Here is a 10,761-nt window from a genome sequence, read left to right on the forward strand (position 1 = left end):
AGATATTGAGGGGATGGGAGGGTTGGTGAAAAAAGAAGTCACTAGAAAATTTTGGAACCATTAATTGATTCAGAGAAGAATCATCAACAGGTACTAAAACCACTGGTGAAATAATGTTGGGGAGAAAGATATTTACACGGGCTTATATTATTGTTTCACAGATTACTTATTAATTACAAAGAGTAAAAGGTATCTTTCCAAAGGAGAAATCTGGTGGACATCACTTCACCAATGGATCAAACTTAGTAAGACCAATGAGATGACAACCAACACAATGTAGCTTCTAGTGGGAGGTATGAGGACACAGCATCACGTGTGCAGTTTTCCACTGAAAATATTTAGCCTGAATATAATTATAAGAAAACAACAGTCCAAATGGAGGGACTGAACCTTTAAAAAGGGTCAATGTAATTAAGGAAAAAATAGAATTGTGATTGATTAATTATTATTTGAAAGACCAAGGGAACGAAGTGCAGACTCAGCCTAGTTTTAGTTACCCCTTAACTTAGAGGAGTGGAGATGGGATGAGAGGAAGGGGAGCATACAGATGGACACCCGGGGGTGGGTAATGTACTAATTCTTAGGTTAGTGGCTGGTTCCTAAGAATCCACTTGATTATCCTTGACAATGTCATGTTCTATGTATCCTTTAGTATGTGTTACATATCACATTACGTTTTAAAATGGCATTTTGGCAAGGGGATGTCAAGAATGCCCAAATTCGACCTTTGGCCTATCATTTCTACCTAAATCTAGTTCCAAAACAGGAGGCTTCAAACAGGGCTGCTCCAGTTTAATATTTTAAAATTTAAATTGACACAGTTGGTGCTTAATAAATGCTACATTGCTTCCTTTCCCTTCCCTTCAAGGAGCCCACCGGCTCCTCTGATGAAGTGCTTGCCCAGACCTTTTGATGCTGAGAGGTAATGTCATCCTTACTCCCCACTGGGTCAGCCAGTGGCCAGCTGGGTCTTTGGGGACAGAGCTCCCTCTGCTGGCTCACAAGCTGGAGACTTCCAGGTGTTGAACAGAACCCTTCCTATAGGACATCAACTTCAGATAATTGTCATTGTCATAATCTATAACAATGTGTTTATTATCCAGTACAATTATCTATTGCTGTAGATTAATAATGTGAATGTGAGGTACAGCCAGGTCTCTGGAGTCTTTCTGGGACCCTAATTAGCTGTGACCTTTGGCATATTTCCTAATTTCTCTGAGCCTCAATTTTCTCATCTGTATAATGGACATAATAACACTGTTATCAGTTTGAATCCAGTCAGCAAAACAGAAATTATGTTAGTTGATTTAACAGAGAGAACATAGGGAAACTGTTAAACATGCATTGGAAGACTGAAAAAATAAAACAGATATTTTGAGGCTGTAGATAATAACCACAAGCTACCATTCCTTCAATGGAGAGAAGAGGTTGGGATTATCAGAACTGCTTCACTCATCTATTGCTGCTCAACAAATTACCCCGAAGCTTAGAAGCTTCATCCTCTGGGTTGGCTGGACAGTTCTGCTGCTCTCACCTGGGCTCATTCATGCTGCAGTCTTCCACTGGAAGGTAGACTGAGACATCCTGGTGGGTTGGCCCCTCTCTCACTGTCTCTTTCATTCTCAAGGAAGATAACCTGCACTCTGTCGTGTGATGGTGACAGCAACCGCCTAAGAAGACGGGTCCCAAAGCATAAGTGCTGATCCAGCCTCTGCTTCCTGTTAGCTGAGGTCCCACTGGCCCACAGCAGGTCACCTGGCCTAGCCCGAGTCATGCTGGTGGGCACTGACTTCTGGTGGCATCCTCCATCTAGAGGCCCTGGTGTAACAATTGATCACAAGAACCATCAAATTTAGAGGAGGGGGCTCCAGCTACTGCTGCTACCTCAGGACCTTGGAGGAGGGGTGTCATGGAGCTGGGGTGCAGACAGCTGAAAAGTGGGTGCCACCCAGCTATGCCAGGAAAGTGGAAAGAAGTTGGAAGTTGGAACCATCTGCTGTTCCTGACAAGCAAATAGGAAGGAACATGTCCCTTCAGCCTTCCAAACACCCTCTAGTGGACCTTTTTTGGCCAGTTGACAAAGGCGGAATGTAGCTTGCAGACTCCCAGGCCTGGCATCAATCACAGAGCACAGGGTAGAATGGTGGAAGCTGAAACGATACCTCCCCGCCTTGCAGGTGTGGTGAAGACTGGTATTATTTGCACAGGTGCTGAGCCCAGATGAAATGTTCAATAAGGGGTAACTATTTTTATGTTATTAACTCTTTTTTCGTCCTTCTTAAGCACAATTGCACCAAACTCTCACTATAATACTAGGTACCACGCAGTGAGATAAAATTTGGAGATAACTGAGGTTTTATTCTATCCCAGCATCTTCTTACTGCCCCGTGGCCCGCACCCATCTGGTGACATTTATCATCTCAGCAGGGCACATGTCAGGGGTCAGGCCTGTCATAGAAGTTCACAGAGCTTCTGAGTGGATTTTTCAAACATTTAACTAAGACAGTGGTTTTGAAAGGTACACTTCTCAATGGCAAGGGCTGGGCTTATTGAGAGAGAAAAGGTTTCCTGAGGTCTTAGAGACCAGGAGTCTGGAGGGCTCAGAGTGCAGAGTTCATACCAAAGGCATAGAGGAGGAAGGAAGCCATGAGGCTACTGGACGAGGTTTTTATTTCCTGCCTCTAATAGTGACAAACTAGCAGGAGAGAAAGAATCAGGAAGGCTTAACTGGATCTACTATGTTGGGTCTGCGGGAGAGGTCCTATACCCTGGCCTCTCCAGGAGACATAAGGAGATACACCAACTGCTGTGGGAGCGCCAAGAAAGAAAAGATTTATGTGTTCTGTCTCAAAAAGTCAGGAATAGCCTCATCAATGCAGGACACAGACAACACACTCAAACTGGAGAATTGAAAGGAAATGAATCAGGGATCTATTTACAAAAGTGTGGGCAGGGTTTAGTAACAGCAACAAGGAGGAGTTGGTACGGTACCCTGTACTAATTATAGCTGGGAGCTATCAGCTAGCACTGTCAGGTCTGACGGAGCAAGAGAAGGCCCAGTTCCTAGAACCTGGTGAGCTGTACATTGAGGGCTGCTGGACAAGAGTTACAATCCGGGGGATGCAGCCAGCTCATTGTAGCCACCCAGTAGGCAGGAAGTTGGGGAGGATAACTGTCTTTTCTTCCCTCCTACCTGCTAGAATGAGGGTTGCCAGGGGAACTACCTATGCTAAAGTATTGTTGTTTATCTGAAATTCAAATTTAACTGGGTATCCTGTGTTTTATCTGGCAAGCCTAGCCAGTATTCCTCATTGGCTGAATCTAGACAGAAGCCAGAGCCCAGGACAACCTGCTGATGCAGCCACAAGGGTTCCTTTGGGTTTTATTTTGTAGGCAGTAGGGTTAATGGTAGATTTCAGAAGAAGGATAAACAGTGTATTAAATAATACTTTATTTAATATTTATAGCAACACTACTCCTGATGGCATAAAATGTACATTATTAGAAGAATGAATAAATTGCAATGGTCACACAAAAGAATATTATACAGCAGTGAAAATAAACTACAGCCACATGTAACAACATGGAATTTTTGTTGTTTTTAACAGTCTGAGTTTATTGGTGTTTGGGGTTTTTACATACACTTCTTAAATAATATTTAAATTTTAAAAGTATATTTAAGTTATGTAGGGTACATATCTTAATTAAATTTAATATACATATTTTTAAGATATTTACTATATTGCAGATTTATTCTCAATCTCTATGTATCATTAATATATTTAAGTAGGCAGCTTTGTGTTATCATACAGCTTCTTTCCAGTAAAATAATTTTGTTCACATATTGCCTATTTATTTTTTAGCATATTTTTATGAAGGTAAAATTTTATACAGTCATGTAACTATCACAAAATCAAGCTATAAAACAATTCCATCACACCCCAAAATCTCCCCAAACCCTTCTGTAGTCAGCTCCTCTTCCCGCCCTCAGCCTCTGGTAAACACTGATGTGTTTTCCATCCCTACAGTTTTGCCCTTTTCAGAATTTCATATAAATGAAGTCATACAGTATTTAGACTTTTGAACCTGGCTTCTTTCATTTAGCATAATGCATTTGAAATTCATTCCTGTTGTTAAATGCCTCCTTCATTCCTTTTCATTGTTAAGTGTGGTTTTATTGTATGGGTGATGTACCAGTTTATCTATTCAGAAGTTTAAGGATATTTAGGATATATATCAGTGTTCTCCAGAGAAACTGATACAGTAGGATCAATATACATGTGTGTGTGTGTGTGTGTGTATACATATATATGTACATATATACATGCATAGCATATGTTTATGTCTATATGTACACAAAGACACATGCATATATACATTTATATCTATATCATCAATATCTATCTATCTATCTATCTATCTATCTATCTATCTATCTATCTAAGACAAAGAATTTATTTTAAGGAATTGGCTCATGTGATTGTGGGGACTAGTAAATCCAAAACCTGTAAGGTAGGCCAGCAAGCTGGAGACACAGGCAGGACTTCTATGTTACATTTTCAAGGCAGAATTCCTTCTTCTCCAGGAAACCTCAGCATTTACTCTTAAGCTCTTCAACTGATTTGATGAGGCCCACCCACATTATTGAAGGTAATCTCCATTACTTACAGTCAACTGATTGTAAATGTTAATCATATCTACAAAGTATCCCCACAGCAACATCTGGACTAGAGTTTAACCAAATGACACACATGTTTAACACAAATGGCACCACAGTCTAGCCAAGTTGGCATGTAAAATTAACCATCACAAGATACTTCCAGCTTTTGGTGAATATGAATAAAGCTGCTATAAACATTCCTGAATGGGTTTTGTGCGGGTATTTAACTTTTCACTTTGGCTAATAACTTAGAGTAGGATAGCTGGATCATATAGTAATCTTTATGTTTAATTTTATAAGCAACTGCCAGTCTGTTTTCCAAAGTGGTTAAGGTGATGAGGAATTAAGGTAGTCTCTTAACTGATGATTGTGTCCAGGTTAGGGTCCTGATGTAGGAAACCGTGAGGTAAGGGAGTTGAAGGACCACAGGAAGGAGCATGTTAAGTCGGTCTCTCTGGAGGATGTAACAGATCCTGGACCCCAACTGTAACAGACCACAGACCTGAGGATGTTTTACTTTTCATCAGATCAGAGTTTCGTGATTTTTTGAAATCATTTCTAAATGACTTGACACTTAGTGGTGGCTGAGATTGCTGTGGGAGGGGTTTCATCTTCTTTTTTTTTAATGCATTAGAAAGTTGAGATTTCTTTTATTAGGAAATGAGGTAAAAACATTTAGAGAAGAAACCAGTTGGTGGCTTAGGAACATTTTAGGAAGATCTCATACTTTGAATGGCTTCTCATGAAAATGATATCCAACTTCACAGAGCTGATGTGAGCCTGCTGTTGGATTTACAAATCCGGGTCTGTAATCTGGGCTGGGTTTTCAACATGTCCATGTTCCTCATTAATCTAATTTCAAATTTAGATTGGCCTTTTACCATATATGTTTTGGTTGCTTGTTTTATGAAAGGTAGGGACTTTCATAATCTACAGGGCACGCTCAGGTCTGAAGCCCAGTTTTGGGGAGGGGAGGGTTCGTTTTTCCACTGATGCAGCCATACTGATGCTTCTTTTTTTAAAGATTAATTCTAGTTTTATACGCGCACACACACACACACATATACATAAAGAAACAGATAGATCTATAGGGCCTGTTGAGAAAATGAGAAATTCCCTCCTGGAAACTCTCCCATTTCTTGTTTCCAAAATCATCCATTTTTAACTCAATTGAATTTTTAGTATTTATCTCCCTAACTTTAAATAGCTTAACTATATTGCCATTTCCTGGTTCCTCAATTCTAGGTATTAATTATTGACTTCTCACTGTAAAAGCTAAGAATGTACCTCTCTTTCACCTCTCATCTATCAAACAAACTCATATTTTCTGTCCTCCCAACCTCCAGTATGTGCCATATTATAATTTTGGTTAAATCAGCATTCAGTGTTTTTTATTATTATCACTATGTAAGTACTTTGCACAACTGAGCCAAACAATACAATGTAATTACTTCTCCTTTCCTATACAACTTTCTTTTTAAGGAGTTGGTAAATGTCTTATTTCCTGTTCATTCAGTTTTCCATGTACTTATCACTGACACATCACCCAATTCTCCCTCAGTTGTTTGCTCTCCTTTCAATAAGATCAAAAAAATTAAGTATTCACTACATTTCATCTTCTTAAAGAAATCTCTCACAGACTTTTTAAAAGATTGTGATAACATGTACACAACATAATATTTACCACCTTAGCCATTTTTAAGTGTACAGTACGGTAGCACTAAGGGCACTCACACTGTTGTGCAACCATCAGCACCATCCATCACTGGAACTTTTTCATCATCCTAAAGTGGAACTCTGTGCCCACCATATACTGACTCCCCATCTCTCTCCCACTACAGCCAGCCCCCAGGTACCACCCTTCTACGTTCTTTGTCTCTGAATTTGACTATTCTAGGTACCTCATATAAGTGGAACCATACAATACTTGTCCTTTTTGAGTGGCTTATTCCACTTAGCATGATGTCTTCAAGGTTCATCCACGTTGTAGCATGTGTCAGAATTTCCTTCCTTTTTAAAGCTGAATAATATTCCATTGCATCTGTATACCACACTTTGTTTATCCATTTCATCCATCAGTCGACACTTGGGTTGCCTCTACCCTTTGGCTACTGTGAATAATGCTGCTATGGACACAGGTATATGGCTTCTCTTTCAGATCCTGCTTTCTTTCAGTTCCTTGCAGTCAACATTCAAAAGAGGAATTGCTGGATTATATGGTAATTCTGTTTTTAATTTTGAGGAACTGCCATACTGTCTTCCATGGTGGCTACACCATTTTACATTCCCATCAACACTGCACAAGGGTTCCAATTTCTCCACATCCTCACCAACACTTGCTACTTTTTGGCTTTGTTTTTTGTTTGTTTTTACATTTCTGATATTAGCCATCCTAATAGGTTTTGAATAGTAGCCTTTCCTTTTGATTGTTCCGTATTATTATTATTATTATTATTTTTTGGTAGTTCCTCATCCTCTGATTTCTTTTGTTGTGTTAGCATCCCCTCATATTCTCCGCCCTCCTATCTTCCACACTCTTCCCAGGCGATACTTTCTCTCACACTAAGACTTCAGTTACACCTTCACATTTATTACTCCCAAAGCCAATCTGGGTCCCTACATGAGTTCTAGACTTCTCTATCCATTTGAACACTGGGTAGCTTTAAATACGTGGGCAATCTGCAAGGGCACGAAACCAAACTAACTTTCCCTAAAACCTGCTCTTCTTCCTGTATTTCCTGACTCAGTGAAAGAACCCGCAATCTGGGCAGACAGCCAAGCCATTAACATGGGAGTTAAACTCAGTTCTTCCTTGCTCCCATCTTTCTGCCTCCCCGTGATCTTGTACCCAAAGCTTTGTCTTTGTTCATTGCTACTGCCTGAATCCACTCAGTCTGTAACTCTTATTGGACTACTGAAATTATGTCCCAGAAGCTGTCTGAGTCTGAAACCTGTCATCCCTACAATGCTCACAACTGCTGGGGTTACCCTGCTACACGTGGACAAATATGAAATTGGATCCCTACTCACATTTGTGTAAAATTTAACTCCAGGTAGATTAATGACTTAAATTTCAAATAGTGAATTTTAAACCTTTTAGTAGTCTCTATGGATGAGTATCTTTTAGAGTCTATAATTTAGACCTTGAGGTAGGGAAATAGTAAATAAGACACACACACTTTAAAATTTGACCACTTTAAAATTAAGCACTTTTGTTCATTGAAGGCATTTAAAGAGACAGACAAGTTACAAACTGGGAGAAGATATTTGCAATATACATAGCCGAGAAAAAATTAGCATTAAGAATTCTTAAAATAAATGAGAACACATATAACCCAATAGAAAAATAGGCAAAAGATATCAACAGGCATTTTTCAGAAGAGGAAACACACATGGCTAATACAATACAAAGAGATGCTCCATCTTACTGATTAGGTAAATGCAAATTAAGACCACACTGAACTGACACTTTGATTGATAAAAATGTAAAAAGTCTCACAAAAGCAAATGTTGAAGATGTGGATCCACTCATAAGCCCTCCTACGTAGTGCCAATGAGCATGCAAATCTACGTATCTGCTTAAAAAAAAAGTTTGACATTATCTTCTAAAGCTGAATACTCATATACCTGTGTCTCAACAATTCTACTTTTAGGTATAAACTCGAATAGACCAAGGAAAACTCTTGCACATCTAGAACAGATGAGTACAAGAATGTTCACAGCAGCACTGCTCACCATAGTAAAAACCTGGAAGCAACTCAAATGTCCATTAATGAGAAATCACAAAGCGTTGTTATGTTCACACAGTGGAATATCACACAATAGTGAAAATGAGTGAACTAAATACATAAAATATGGCTGAATCTTGCACTTCTTACACTGGGTGAAAAAATTCCAACAGGATACAAAGGCATATTTTTTCCCTTTGTAACATTTTATTTTTAGAGCAGTTTCAGGTTTATAGAAAAATTATGCAGCATGTACAAAGTTCAGATACATCCTCTCCCTACCTGTGTATATAGTTTTCCCTGTAATTACTATCCTGCATTTATGTGGTACATTTGTTGCAAACGATGGACCAATGTTGATACATTATTATTAACTAAAGTTCGTAATTCACATTAGGATTTCCTCTTTGTGTTATACATTCAATGGGATCCACCATTAGAGTACCACACAGAAGAGTTTCACCACTGTAAAAATGCTCTGTGCTCCACCCATTCATCGCCACCTCCAGCAACCATTCACCTTTTAACCGTCTCCATAGTTTTTGCCTTTCCTGGTGTGTCATACAGTTGCAATCATACAGTATGTAGCCTCTTCAGACTGGCTTCTTTCACTTAGCAATATGCATTTAAGATTCCTCCATATCTTTTTTGTGGCTTGACAGCTCATTTTCTTCTGCCACTGAATACTATTCCATTGTCTGGATGTACTACAGTTTGTCCATTCATTTATTGAAAGATATCTTGGTTGCTTCCAATTTTTGATAATTATGAATCTACCTGCTGTAAACATTCATGTGCAAGTTTTTGTGTGGACATAAATTTTCAACTCATTTGAGGTACCTAGAAGCTATATGATTAGCTTTGTAAATTGCCAAATTGTCTTCCAAAGTAGTTGTGCCATTTTGCACTCCCACCAGTAGTGAACCTGTAGTTTTACATCCTCACCAGCATTTGGTGGTATCAGTGTTTTGGATTTTAGCCATTCTAATAGCTAAGTAGTGGGGATGTTCTTTTCATTAGACTAAATGCAAATCAAAAATACGTGTATATACACACACTTTTTGGAAATATGTATAGGTATGAGTAAGAGTAGATGTGTATTTGGAATAAAAACTTTGTAAAAAAGGAAAACAAGAAATGGTAAATTCAGGATTCAGGATGATGATTAACCCAGGTGAGGGAGGCAGGGGGATGAGTAAGCCTGTGTGTGAGGCAAACCAAAGAGTTAGACGTAAATTGCTGTCCTAATAACTTTTTCAGGTTTGGAGGGCTCACAGCTATTGCTACATTTTTGAAAGTAACTAAACTAATAAAGGTGGGTGTGATAGGCTGAATAATGGCCCACCAAAGATGTCTATGTCTTAATCCCCAGAATCAGTGAATATGTTATGTTAGAGTAAAAAGGATTTTGCTGATGTGATTAAGGGTCTTGAAATGAGATTATCCTGGCCCAATGTAATCAGAAAGGGTCCTTGTAACTCAAAGAGGGTGGAAGGAAGATCAGTCAGAAAGAAATGTAAGGACAGTGGCAGACAGAGGTCAGAGAGGAAAGAAGATGCCATGCTGCTGTTTTTGAAGATGAAAGGGCCAAAAGCTAAGGAATGCAGGCAGCTTCTAGAAGCTGGAAAAGGCAGGAAACCCAATCTCCCCTAGACTTCAGAAGGAACCAGCCATGCCAACACCTTTGCTTTAGTTCAGTGAAACTTATTTTGGACTTCTGACCTCCAGAACTGTAAGTTAATACATTCCTGTTGTTTTAAGCCACTAAGTTTGTCACAGCAACAACAGGAATTAATACAGGGGGCCAGGCATGGATCCGTGATGAACCGGATTATGATAAATACAGTTCTATACCCAGGTCCAGTTAAAGGGGGGAAAAAAAAAGCCCTCACTGACTGGAAGATAAAGCCCAAGCTCCTCGGCCTGGTATCAGTCCTTAACAATGTGGTTCTATAAGGCTCCTGTCCACTCCTCTAACTTAGCTCTCAAGACCCCTACTCCATGCCTTCCCCTACTCCTCCTTACTCCAAACCCATACATTTTAACCATGGATCCGTGCTCTTTTGCTGTTCCCAGTGACTCATGGGGCTCAACTTCCTCGTCATGGCCTCTACTAAGCCTTCCTGGTCGAAATCCGACCACCACCCCCACCCCCCTCCAGTTATTGCCCTCACAACACTTTTGCTGCATTCCCCTTACAGGATTAAGATTCAGGGGCGGTGTTTGTAGAACCAATTCGCAAGGTACTGGTTAACTGGGACCCATAAGCCCCGGCAACAGGCTGAAAAATCTTTTCTCACCCTCAGCCTTCACTGAGCTACAAAAGCAGGTACAAACTCAATCAAGTTCTCCTAAAGGTGCTTAGAGGGGGCG

This window comes from Camelus bactrianus, chromosome 11 (genome assembly GCF_048773025.1).
Source record: "Camelus bactrianus isolate YW-2024 breed Bactrian camel chromosome 11, ASM4877302v1, whole genome shotgun sequence".
NCBI classification, from domain to species: Eukaryota; Metazoa; Chordata; class Mammalia; order Artiodactyla; family Camelidae; genus Camelus; species Camelus bactrianus.